Source organism: Calonectris borealis, chromosome 4 (genome assembly GCF_964195595.1).
Source record: "Calonectris borealis chromosome 4, bCalBor7.hap1.2, whole genome shotgun sequence".
NCBI lineage: Eukaryota > Metazoa > Chordata > Aves > Procellariiformes > Procellariidae > Calonectris > Calonectris borealis.
This window is the reverse complement of record NC_134315.1, coordinates 73,665,189-73,679,102: the sequence shown is the minus strand read 5'-3', so window position 1 is coordinate 73,679,102 and position 13,914 is coordinate 73,665,189. Positions and strand designations below refer to the sequence as shown.

The 13,914-nt window shown below is 39.4% G+C and overlaps 1 long non-coding RNA gene across 1 annotated transcript in view; it reads left to right on the top strand.

Moving 5' to 3' along the window:
• Positions 1–3,896: 3,896 nt before the first annotated feature.
• LOC142082208 (uncharacterized) overlaps positions 3,897–13,914 on the top strand; it is a 189,918-nt gene continuing 179,900 nt past the window's right edge. Inside the window, exon 1 of the long non-coding RNA XR_012673615.1 lies at positions 3,897–3,946. This is a non-coding gene — a long non-coding RNA (uncharacterized LOC142082208). The remainder of the gene's footprint in view (positions 3,947–13,914) is intronic.

The following is a 13,914-nucleotide window of genomic DNA, read 5'->3' as shown; positions in this document are numbered from 1 at the left end:
AAATTTATTTCACACAAAATAAGCTTTTACAGCTTTAACCACACAACTTCTCTTTAATTTGATTTAAGGTTTTATATTTCATTTGATAGTCACTGAAATGTATTGCATTGTCTCAAAGTGGTACTAAATTCTGAGCTGCCATCGCCAACAGAGCAGTCTTAATTTTATCCATCAGTACTATGAGAAGAGAGAAAAACATTTTAAAAAAAAGGAGGAAGAATACTTCGCAGAGTTAAGGCTTCAAGAAGACAAAGGCAATTAGTTTTTTACTCTCACTGCTCAGTCAACAATTTGCGACCTGGAGGAGTGACAAGTCAGTCATTGAATAGGGTGTCAACACATGTATTTCATCTTTTATTGTGGCATTATCCTGCTGTTTTTACATTCTCAGAAGTGGACCTGCTACTGAAACTTATAATTATATGAAAATTAGGATGATTTAATAACAGTAGTTTGATTCCAAGGTTTTCCATGTAATTGGTTATCTTTTCTGTCAATCTTTATGCAATGGCAAATTGGCAGTGCTCAGTTTTCACTTGTAGCATGTTTTTTTTTTTGAGTGCCTTTATTTTTTCTGACACTAATGTGTTCTCAACACTTGTATCTTAGCTTTTGGAATTAGAAGGCTCTGTAAACACAGATAACACAGAGGCAGATCCCCTCCCACATATCGATAAGATAAATTATGGATTATTTATAAACTTTTATTTGTTTGTTTTTTAACTTTTATACAGAGTAGTAAAAAATCAGAATTGACTTCCTGGGTCTCTCTCTGAAGTCTATGAGAGTGTTTATACTGCCTCCAGTGGGCCAAGGCCCCCTCCTCTAAAATTTACCTTAGAATGAGAAGCCACTTTAAGAGCTAAGCTGAAAGCTTCCCTACTGAGGCTAATTGTGGCACCGTTATGATGTCCCCAGAAGCACTGTCAGAGAAAAAATATTTTGATCATTGAAGGAATTGGGCCTTCAGGCAGCCACTGACAGCAGTGACAGTGTAGTCACTGGCACAGATGAATGCAGTGAATTCAGGCAAGTGCTTAAACTTTAAAGCAAATGTGTGTAAAAATCTCACCGAGTATGCTATTTTTGTAGAATACAGACCAAACAGAGTATTTTTCATTTTCTTAAAGCACAGACAGCACTGACATTCGGAAACTCCCAGATTTTAATCCCAGATTACACTCAAATTCCGCCTGTGATCATCACAGGCTACTCGCATTGCTTACTGTACTTGAATTCTCATTTTCTATAAGGGGCATGTCAGAAGGTTATTTAATGAAGGGAATTTTACATCTGAATCGATTGCCTCTGGAGCAACATATTGAGGGAAGACATATTGAGAGATTATCATGTCGCACAGCAACGGTGCATGTTTTAAACTCATTAGCGGTCCAGGCATTGCCTGGTGGCCCCTGGCTCCCCACATTTCCCAAGACAGTGTCGAACACCACCCGCCTTCCCTGTGAACTCTAGTTTCTCTCTAACACTGGGATTGTCCAGTCAGTCCGTGCAGTGGTAGGGAGGGAGGGCAGAGGCAGCATGCTTGGAGAACACAAGTGACTTTGGTCAGTACCTGCTTTTCTCCCTGACAATACTGCCTCTGTTGTGAGGGATTAGCTTCCTCAGACAGTCCTATGAGGACTGCGCAGTTCTGAGGCGTGAAAAGCTACCAAAATGGAGTGTTCAGCCTTGCCTGGACTCAGACTATTGTTTTGTAATAAAAGTTATAAATTGAACTTCAGCAAACAGTCTTAGTGAATAAATGGTGCAGCTGATGCTGTAGTCTTTGAGTAGAAGAGGCCTTATAGTTTCTGTCTCAAGAACGTCAGCTAACACATAACCTGAGGTCTGCACCATTGACATCTTGCACCTTTATTCCTATTTTGCTCAGTCTTTTCATCTGCTGACTGCTGTTCCCGTTCGTGTTGGCCTATGCCTAGGAAAGTATTTTCATTACTGAATAGGGGAGGCAGGGGAATTCAGATGCCTTCTTCAGAGCATAACAAGATTATAAGAGGAGTCATGAGACTCTTACCTCTGTTCATTGTTTGCATTAATTTAGACTTAGTAACGATGAAAATCCCTTTTCCCTGTTCAGTTACTGGATTCTTAAAGCTGTCAGCTTGTCCTGGTTGGAAACAGAATTTCAGTAAAACCCTCCTCAAAAGACTGCAAGAAATGTTACTAAGCCAATTTATTGTCATTAAACATTTAGTAAGAAGATTCAGTTTAAAACACCATGGGTTGGCCACCACTTCATTTAATTAACATTGATTCTGAAAGCACAATATAAATTTTAGTGCTTTTTTTAATCACTCTTCCTTTATATTCCAGTTGCACTGATTCTAAATCTTGTATGATTATAATCATCATGCTCAAAGTAAAAGGATTTTTCCCATGCCTTCCATTCCTTAAATTGTTTTTAGATTTCCCAAGGGGCACATATTGTGTAAGATTATGATGATAAAGATTTTAAGGCAATTATGTTTCTTTAGTTGGAAGCTGAAGTTAATGTTTTTGAAGGTTGCATTCCCAAGAGCCCTCGTAAAAAGAGAAGCCATGATGCCCCTCCTTTACATCTAAGTTGACCAACTGTCAAAAACAAGGCAGAAAGGCTAGCCTATATTTGTGAACCACAAGTCAATTTTTCACTTAATATATCTGCTTTTGGTTGACTAGAAGATGTCTGTAACAGAACATTAACAAACACTGTAATTTGCTGGGGTCATCCAGGTCTGTAGCTTTGTGACTCTGAGCCCTCTTAAATTATGCTATCAGCTTTCAAAACCTTATTAGGTTTAACCCATTTCGGCGCCACTGCCTTCTCGGAATCACCAATACACCTCTAATCAGAAAACCGCAGAGAAGCCAATCTGCTGCTATCAGAAACCTCAGTACAATTTTGTGTATTAATATTTCAGAAAGCATGTAGGAACACGTGCTCCCTGCTGAGCATTACAACCAGGCGAGCTACAGTAACAGTGGAGACGGATCGCCAGTAAACCTGGCCAGAGAAACTTACTGCTGTCTCTTGTCTGGCTGTGGATTTGGTAACCAAAGAAGGGAAAATGAAATGGGTTATTTGGCTTGCGATTAATACATTCCCATAACTGTCAAGTGAGATGACACACAGAAGTTACATCCCTTACAGGAACAGAAAATACCTAAAACAGCGTCTAAGGGCTAAAATTTTTGCACCATTCCCTATGGCTGATGTTACAGAGCTTTTGTTTTTTCTTCCTCTTACCATCTCTGGTGAAAAGACACTCGCGCAGTGTTTCTTAAGTGCTTCTGGGACACAAGCAACTGTGCATCCTCAGCGTGGATCAGGCTGCACAGAATATGCAAGCCACTGGAAAGAAAAAAAGGAAAGAGTTTTCCACTGGTGAGAAACTAGAAATCTCCCTGTCCTTCCGTTTGAAAGCTCATATTCAAACACAAGGGAAACGTACTTGACACCTCTTTGCTGGAGTGTCTTTTTTTCAGCGTAGCCCCAGATGAGCACGGCTTTTGCTCCGGGTGGATCAGGGCCAGGGCCGGGCGAGGCCGGGGCCTTCCTTCTCCTGGCGGGCCGGGGCCGCCCCGGGCGGCGGGCACGGGGCAGGGGCCCTCCCTTTCACTTTGCCAAGGGCGGCAGCGACAAACCTGAGGTGGCTACTGTAGCAACGGCGCTTTCCTTTTCCCTCAGGTGGTAAATGGGCTTCGTGTCGTCCTGCTTCCCCCAGCTGGGCTGCGGCAAGGCCCCCGGTACCTGCCCGGCCGCCTGCAGCACCCCTTCCCCCGCCGCCTCGTTAGCGGAGCCGCCAGTGGTGGGGGGAGGGGGGGCGGGCGCCGCGTTGGCGCCGGGCGGGGCCGGCGAGGGGCGAAGTCAGTGACCGCTCGGCGCTTCCCCGCGTTTCGGAGCATGTCGGAGGAGACGGAAAGGTCGCCGTGCCCGGGCGTGCAGGTAGAACCTCATCCCGACGCCGGGGTCCTACTTTCTTTGAGCCACCGGTTGTGCAGGGAGAAGGTGGTGGCTTTTTTAATTATTTTTTTCCCTCACTTTGGACCCGTTGCTAGAGGCGACTTCTGTTCGGGCGGGTGGCACGGCGGTGCGGGCAGGGCCGCCTCTCCTCTCCCTCCCGCCGCCCGCCCCGCCGCCTCAGAGCCTTCCCGGCGGGGGGTGGGTGGAGGCGCGAAGCCCGCTGGGTTCGCTGCCGGGCGGGAAGGGCGGGCTGGCCCTGCTTCCCTGCCCTCGTTTTAAGGAGCAATGCCAGTATTAAATCGAGTACTTCTAAACTTTCAGCTCTGTCAATTTAAAGTAAAATGAGAGCTACCGGGAATGTTGAGTGTCGTGGGAGGACTTAAGTCTTACCTGTATTAAAAAAAAACAAAACATAAAATACTTACAAAATCAGTGTTTCGCTGACTCTTGTGGTGTTCGGCGAGGCATTTTTCCTGTGGTGATTGAAAGGAAGTATTGTTTTTTATTTGGCCCAGATTTAACTTCCTTGAAAATCATCTTTCTGAAAGCTTCCAAAATAAGTAAATTTACAAACTACAAAAATACACTTTCGTTGGGGAAAAATACATGTGTACACACATAAGTTGGAGGGCCTATCTGATGCTTTAGTGTTTAGCAGCCTCGTCTTGCCCACTTTTTTGCATTAGATGGTAGATGTTAACAATAATTTGGGTTGCTGTTATGAAATCGGTTTAAGGGGTCCTTCAAGACTGTCTTTTTCATCTCAGGCTTTGTAACTGTTTTTTTATTATCATTTCCTCTAGACTAGTGCACAGAATGTGCTTTTGTTCTTTCGGACTTTGTAAATATCCAAAGAAAATAACTGAGTTTTAGACAGAAGCATGCCTATTGGACTTAGTAGGTTATGGAGACATACTGACCAAAAAAAATTAGTAAAACTACTATTTACATTATAATCTAAAAACATAGAAGTTTAAACCAAGAGTTGTGCTGACTCCAGGGAATCCAAATTTGAGATATTGCCAAAACTTGCTAAAGCTTACAAAGCCAACAAACCACTACATTTTTTTTTTTTCTTTCTCTTTTCTATATTGATGTTAATGATATTTTAAAGGGATTGTCCTGGGCAGATAAAAAAATGCATGCAATATTGTAAGAGTAAAAGTTGATGGTGCTTGGTACTTAATCCTAAACTACCTGTGGAGCAGGTGATGGTCTACTATACCAAAACTTAGATTTTTTTGAGCGCTTGTCTAGATCTGTAAGTCTTTCAGACGTACCTTTCTCACTAGCAAGTTTCCTCTGTGCCTTCATATCCTCTTTTACCACTGTCTTTGCGCTGAGATAGTGTGGTGTACTCATTCTTTGGCTTAATATTAACGTCATACAAAGTAGAAAAGATCTAGCAAGAGAGACAGATTTACCCTGATCTAGTAAGATAACTGGGAAATTGAACTGTTCATGCAGGATGTGAGAGATCTCTAGTTCTCAGTCATATCTCTTAGGGGAGTTCCCTAACACGTTTTAAGCTATTACATAAAAGGTAGTATTTGCACTTCTCTGCTTTTAAAAACAAGTGACTAATACTATTGAGCGATCTCAACAAGCAAACCCCTTCAGAACTACACTAAGCAAGGCGATCCATTTTGATCAGTTGATAATCTTTTGGGGATTTTTAGACCCCTTTTTACCTTCGGGTCAGTATTTTCATCAGGAAAGAGATTTCATCTCACTTCTTAGAGGTAAGCACTGTCTTTGACCTTACCCAGTCATTTAATAGCTCATGCAGGTTATCAAAGCGATACTGACTCCCAAGTTTGTGTCAACCAATTCTTTGCATATCATAGAATGACATCCAAGATGAGATTATTTGAAAACAGATTCTTGCTGTCTAATTTCCTTTGTAGTTTTCAGAGTGGTTGACAGTTTTGATGACCTTGGAATACTGCTAATGCCAAAGCAGGTCGTTAAGTCATGGAAGAAAAATAGGGACATTGGATAGCAGGAACCAATGTGGAGGCAGCATAAGGAGACCATGAACCTTACAGGCCCGAATATAGTGAGAATAAGTTATACCACATGCCCTTCTCCTATGTGTGCACATAGATGAAATGATTGCTTTGACTCTGAGCAAAACTAGGTTTGTCCATCTCTGTTCAAAGACCAAAGGATGCAAAGACTAAAATCGTTGCACATGTAGCATACTTATACCAAATTTTGTTCTGTACTGCCCGTGATGCAATTTTTATATTATAATTCGTGTTCATCTGAGAAAAGGAAGTTATAAGAATTAAACTTTTTGCAAGGAATTTTGAAGATGAGTGCTCAAAATTTAATATTTATTATATATTTATTGATCCATTCAGCACTTAGTTTGATAGTGGCTAAAGGAGGAAGCTTTTAGGCACCAGTTTATAATCAAAAATAGTTATAGTCAAAATGCAAAACTTTTGATAGAATCTGATAGCACCAGGAAGAAAAAAAACAACCATGTCTATCTGTAGCTAACTTGACATTCTTACCATTTTGTCAGTAATAAGAAAAAAGCTGTATATAAACATATATAAAGGAGCTGTTTTCAGGGTAACAACTTGTCTCTGGTGGTGCATTTTTTTGCGTGGGAGACAAAAATACTTGACAAAACCGTTTTTAGAAACATTTGCTAAACAAAGAAGCCAAGTAACTTTCTGGAAAGACAATGAGAAAGCTGAACAAAGGGAACCTACTTTAATATTTAGGAATTTGGAAATTTTTTTTTATTGCTAATAGCACCTTTAAAATGTAAAATTGGATCTACTAGTGCTATCCTTTTGATGAGTTGGAAAAGTAAGATTCTGTAAAGGGAAGGAGAAAGTTAATCTTTAATTCCACAATTATTCCACAGCATTATGAAGATAGCCATCTTAATGCCAATCTGACAAGAGAAAGAGATAAAGCTGTCTTATGGTATTGTGATTTTTTTTGTTCTCCGGAATGATGCTGGGGCAGGGGTAGTGGACTATAGCTTCTCACTGAACAAAGCTGAACCACCTTCTAATCTCTTATGCATAGATTTTTATGACAAGATTATGAAAATCCCCAACTCATCAGTTGTCCAAGGCTGGATCATAGAAATTCTCAAGCACACGAGGAACATCACTAGCTATGATTATAATCGTGGAACTCATTTCTTGTGTGAGTAATCCTAATACAAGCCAGTAAACCATTTTTTAATTATTTTTTTTTTTACCCACCTAAGCACCCTGATCCCATTTTCTGTAGTGGGTCTGTTGGCACGAATATGGATTAAAAGATCAGAGAAATGATGAAATGTATGAAGTCTCTCGTACCTGCTTTCTGGACAAGGCTCTACATGTCAAATTAATATCTTTGGAGAAATCCATTTCTAATCTAAGTAGAGTAACTAAAATAATCTTTCTTATGGCATAGACTGTTGGGGGGCCCTCAAGGAAAGGTCTTCTACCCCTCCACCCCCTCCTTTTGTGCAACTTAAAAGGCTTTGAAGTAGCAAATCTAAATCTCTTTCTCCTTAACTACATTTATATATAAGAAAGATCATTACATATGTGTGTACTTGTTTACAGAAGTGTTGAGGAAATATGCTCTCCAGATTGGGGGGAGGGGTGGGAGGGGTACAGATGTCACTGGTGCTTATCTTACAGTAATTTCATATTTTTGTACTCAAAAATTATCCTGATTTGATAGCATGCTAGAAAATAAACCACTTCTTAAAATAGTCTTGAGGCATAAATCTTCATGCCATGTAATAAAATATATTTTTCTCAATTAAGGAAAACATTTGCATTGCTTTTTTCCTAGCCAAAAAAGCTGGGCTAGGAGAAACACAGTTTTATTGTGCTTCCATGAGGTTCAGGCAAATCTTGTTTTGCTGAATTAAAAACCTAGGCAAGCTTGCCTTTTGTTACAACAAGAGGTAAAGGCCGCCTTCCAGATCTTGTTGGATCCTGAGAGGTCAGCATATTTAGATGACATGATCTGCATGGGGGCCTTATGTTTTTGCTTTGTCCATGGTCTCCTCCAGGAACCCTGGTTCACTTCTAACAGGGTTCTCCTGATGTGCTGCTTGGCTTCATCTTCCCAGAACCAGAGGCAGTAATATTGTCTCTGCCATCAAAGTTTCTAAGCCATGTTTTTTAATGTACATTTCAATTAATTCAATTTTTTTTTTCTTGCCCTCCACTTCCTGCAGTTTTATTTTGACTCCATTTGCTTCTCCAAATATCCTGGGAACTGTACTGTTAAAGAATGACAGAGATTTCTTTCCCTACTGATTAGGTACCCTGCTGTCTCACTGCCTTGTTTCCAGCAATGCAAAACTGATGAAAATCAATGAAGGTCTTGCACAGTTTTACATAACATTGTTTTTCTGTCATCTTTCTGGAAGCCACATCTTACCTTTACAATTTCATAATAACATATAGCAAGTTCAGAATGAGTCTGCATTTGATTGGAAGAATGCAGATAAACTGGTGTCAGTGAACTAATGTTTTGCTGTGGCTTTGTGTAATGCAGTTATTACTTACAACATAAAAGCTCATGTGGTGGTTGCATACTTCCTTCTGAGTTAATAGCATCTCATGCACTTTTCACAAGCTGAGTTGTAGTTCATGGAAAAAAAATTGATATCCTGAAAAGCACTCTGCATGTGCGACCAGTACAGGTGCACACATACAACGCTCATGAAATATGTGCTTTTTCACTGCACATCACTTGTCCAGTCTTTCTGCCAAGTATCAGCATAAGTAAGCACTTCTTGCAAAATTGCTTTAATTTCACCAATATGACTGCAAGCTTTTGGGCCTCTAACAGGCTTTTCTGCACCTTGTTCACACATCTCCTCTAATCACAAGGCTGTAAAGTTAACTCTTGTTTACACAAGTGTCTTGCCAACTGTTGTTCATAAATCATTCCTGATAAGCTGTGTAGTGAAGTAAACCGATAGAAGTGCATTTGTTAAGAAGCTTCAGAAACACTTGATTGTTGTTAACTATACTTCGGAATTACTCTTGTTCAGATGTCAAAATTATGTTGGTATCTAGCTATTGGGACAGAAGTTGGGAGATTAAGGGATTAGTTAGCTGTAAACCTGCCTTTGTAGATTTATTAGAATTAAAAGAGCTCAAAAATAGTCACGTAGTAGCCTAGAGTTTTTGATTCTTACAAACTTTAATAGCTGATAACCTGATAGTGCATTGCTGGAGTCTTATTATTGGTGTCAACAGGTGCATCAACAGTCTGTGTATTTGGGAGGATGGCAACATTTATGTATACATATAAATTACATATGCCCCCAATTTAATGTGTGTTACAAAAATAATGTGTATGGAAACAGACCATCAGTTGCTTTTCATGAAAGCTAAAAACATTTGTGGATTGTACCAATTCTTTCATTAAACCCATTTCTGAAGAAGGGATGTTTGTTTCCTTTCTTTAAAAAAAGAAAGCAATTGCTTTGGTGTAATGCATTCAGGACTGCACCTAGGCATGATATGATTTGTTATTGTTTATATGAACAGGTTTAGTTACTCTTCAAAAATGGTCTTTTACATGGTCTGGAAGTTAGGAGTTTTCCATACAGATATCTAATTTGTGTTAATTTCTGTAAAAACAGGATATTTTTGTACAACTGGTAAGTAAAAGCAATTTCAGGTAACAGAAAAGCATTCTTTTTTTCAGAATTTTCAACAAGCTGTCAAAAAATTCTTTTGGGTGTTAGAGGATTAGAATTGAGAAAAGTTTCTAAGCCTTCTTTTTATACTGTGTACCCCAGTGCCTAAAGCACTTGCCTGGCTGTTTTTTAAACCTAAATCTTACTTCTAAACGATAGTAATGTTAAGGTTTTTTTAAAAATACGTCAATACTTAGAGGCAGATTGGGCCTTTTGAAAGTCATTAGACTGTAAATACCTACCTACTTATTTAAATATGTTCCTATTGCTAGAAGCTAACCCTAGGAGGTTAAGAGGATGCCAAAAGTTAAACAGACCATTCTCCTTTTTTTTTTTTTTTTTTTCAAAAGTCCCCCACCCTTTTTCTCATATAACTGGAAAGCCTTCTGACAGTGTAGAGATTAAGATTCTTGCTTTGTAATTTTACTGCGTGAAATAGTTCCTTTATGATGTGATACAATATTTGGGATATTGTAACAATTAATTTGCACTTGCAGTCCATATGACACAACAGTACTGTGTCTGGTAGGATGCTTTTGCATCGTTGATTACATGACCAAAATTTTTTCTGATTGTGAAATGTTTTCAATTGGGTATGCTTCTCAAGAGATCTTGAACCCTCATCCCCTGCAAAGTCAACAAAACAAAATCTTTACAGATGTCTTTGTTAGTGTAGATTCTCTTAGTTGCTTAAATAACACAGGCAGCTGTTAATTATTATTTTAAAACTGATTTTTCCTGTTTACATATTATTACTCCAGAACAAGAGCTTTATGTCTTGTTGAGGCTTCTTGCACATCGTTGACTTCCATTCACATCAGAGGAAATTGAGTTGCATGCAGTACTCCAACTAAATTGTTCGGTATTATTCAGTATTACCTTAAAAGATAATATAATGAAATTTAGCATCCAGCCAAAGTCTGAATAACTGCTAATGGTATCCTGTCAGAGTGAATCAGAAACTCAATACTGGACAGAGCAGTAAGTGTTACTCATTTTTAACATTGCCAGCAGAAATAACGGAACAAATGGGAAGGTACAGCACTGCTAGTTATCTGTGTAATTGGCACCACCTAAAGCTGACCTTTAGGTTTCCAAAGCATTATGTATATTTTGGGTGCACAGCAAGAAGGGAAATAATGAAATTGACAGGCTGGACTCATCACTGAAAAAAATATATAATCCATTTTACATTGACACATAATTCTTTGAGATTCTGGAAGCCATCCAAAATCCATTTTAGTATTTTCAGACAAATGGCTGACACTTTAATGATCAGCTATTTAAGGTCAACAATTTAAAACAGAGTGGTCTACTTGTTCCAAATGAAATTTAATGTTTGAAAAGGAGTTTAGCGTTCAGCTCTATGTGCAGCGTCTGAAAACATAAATTGACCTCCTAGAAGGAACATGTCTGCATACGTATCCATTTACATGCACATCTCATGGTGTTAATAGTGTCATAAAAGTTGATCAGTTTGATTAGATGCATTTATCGTTCTCTAATAATGTACACAGTGGCATGTGCATTATCTTATGAAAGTTTTACTTCATGAAAGGCAAGCTGGTTATAAAATGTTCTGTCTGCAGTGACATATTGAAAGACACATGGTGTGTACACCCAAATCACATATCAGATCTGGCTTTTCTAATTAATAAACATTGTGGCAAAATTTTGCTCTAGGCAGATTTTGACTTCTACTGCATATGTTTTTAAAAGTATGTTCCAAATGCTGGTCTGTCATGTTGTATCATTCTTTATTTCATAACTTTGTAATGCCAACAGATTTTTGTAGGTGTACTGCCTGCTGAAAAACAGCGTCTTGGTCAATACAATTTATTTAAATGCAAAGAAAGCATTAGCTGCGCTTAATATCATTCTCAGCATTACACATAACTGAACCAATGCTTTATTATGCTCCAGTGGCGATATACAAAATAATACTTGCAGCAGGATGAGGTATAGTTCACAGAATTTCACAGTGCTTTTAATGAGAATAAAACTAAAGCTTAAGAGAATTAATTGCAACGTTGGATGTAGAGCACTTTGGATTATCTTTCTTGATCATTTGATTGAAAAAACATTTCCTACACATGCTTTCTCAATACAAGATCAGATAATTACAGTTGAGTAAATGCCTCAAACAAACCTCTTGTGTTTACACTGAATAAAACAATATTCTAAATTGCCCTTACCTGTGCTTATACTTTCTCCCTGCTTGCCCCAGCTGTTTTAATGAATACCGTAATGTGAAAAAAGTGTGCAGGAAAAGCTGCTTTCTCAAAAACTTTTCGGTAATTGTTTTTGAAGTTATTAGTCTCAAAAGACAGTAATTGCTCAAGAAATACAATTATAAAAAGTTGCTTGGACCAGTCATACTATAGTTCACATAGTGTGTGTCCAGTCCTAATTAAAGACATAATTAAAGATCTCTGGACACTAGTTTAGATGATGTGATAAATATTATTCAAGTATGCTAGCTAAAACTGCCACCACACATTTAGACAATACAAAATGGGGAACAGGTGAACAATTCCTTAACCTCCTTTCTCGGAGACGGTGACATGGTGCCAGATTTTCACTGGGAGCCTGGAGAAAAGTTACGGCGTGGTCCTGCGATTGGAATCCCCCTCTAGTGCTCACTCAGCTTGAAGTGACGGTGCTTTGAGCAGGGGCCTGAACCAGGGGACATCCAAAAGTCCCTTCCAAACTAGATTATTCTCTGATTTTTGTGATGACCAGCTCCCACCCCCATAAAGCAAAATCATAGTAGTGAATTTGCTTCATTCTTCTGAATCTGCCTTTTTTCCTCAGTTGCTGTCCCATTAACTCAACTCGGAAAGTAATAGTCCTGCTCAGCTGTTCTGCTGGTGGGACTCGCAGAGGCAGTTGAGCTGGGTTAGGCTTTGTGGAAACCACTTGCTTAAACCGCATTGATTATCAGCCTTTTTTTTCAGTTGTAGAACAGCACATTAGTTGTCTTAGTATTTGATGTATTTAATTTTCATCCTGTTGCTGCACACTGAGAGGAGTAATCATACCCTTTTAACTGATGGCATTTAATTTAATTGCCCGAGTCTGGATCTCGATTGCACCCTGGAGCTGATGGTGTGTCAGCAGCCTCACTCCTGCCTGCGCTGGAAGTGGGGTGCGTAGACCTGGCAACCTGAAGCTCCCACAAACGCATAGCGATCTTGTGTACGCTATGTACGGTACCTTGTGGTGGTAACTGAGCTGTCTGGAAATAAGACAAGCTTTGCAAATGCGTCCTTCCCGAAAGACTAAATCCTTGGTCAAAATGCAAATAAAATGCTTCAGTAGACAAATCCATTTGTTTAGGCCTAGTTCTGCATGACCCCCTGTTTTACAGGGAGTTACTCTCAAAGACCTTGTCCAGATTAGGAAGGCACTGCTCTCAAATGGTACCGTACTGATGCAGTGAACCCGTTTAATTCATTAATTGCTTAGCTGGTATGAGGTGGTAAGCAGTTGCGTAGGGGAGTGTGAGCTCCATCGTTTGTGGTGTCGGTTCTCTCTCTGCTGGAGCGGGGGGTGGGCCTGCAGCACAAGGCGGGAGGTGCAGCACTCCCCGAAAGCACCTGCCTGCGACTGCCAGAAGGACGACTGGCTGCACCTTCAACGTTCTTTAAACAAGGGGGGGCCTGCAGTAGGGTGAGGAGTGCTTACGCAAGCTTAACTAGCCCTGTTCAAAACAATAAACTTCCGCAACTTTCTGTGCCTTGATGAGGCAAAGAAATGGACAGGAGAATCTTAATTCTTTTTGTGATATAGAATGGATGAGTCACCAGGAAAAAATTTGAAAAAGTGAGAACACCAGGGTTTGATTGAGAGGTGTTACTATCTTCATACTTCTTAGAAGTATGTTAATGAAATAAATAAAATCGCTATACGTAAATATACAAAGATGATGATAACTATAAAAAAATCTTCCTTTAGCACTTTTACAATAGATCTTGATGTTAAATATTATTTTTTTGGCATGATGATACGCAGTCTGTTTAACATCTCAATACTAAAAGGACTAAGGACTCATGAAAAAAAGTTATTCACTAAATTTCCCATAAATTCATATCTTCTTCAGTTGTTTACACCTATTCACAGTGGATGCAAAACAGTGTTAGATTGTAATTATCTCCTTGTGTGAAACAGTGCTAGTGTTTTATCATTTACACTTTGCCTGGGTGTAAATTACACGGTCAGTCCCAAAACATTCTCTCAGGAGTGGATTACATGAAGAAAA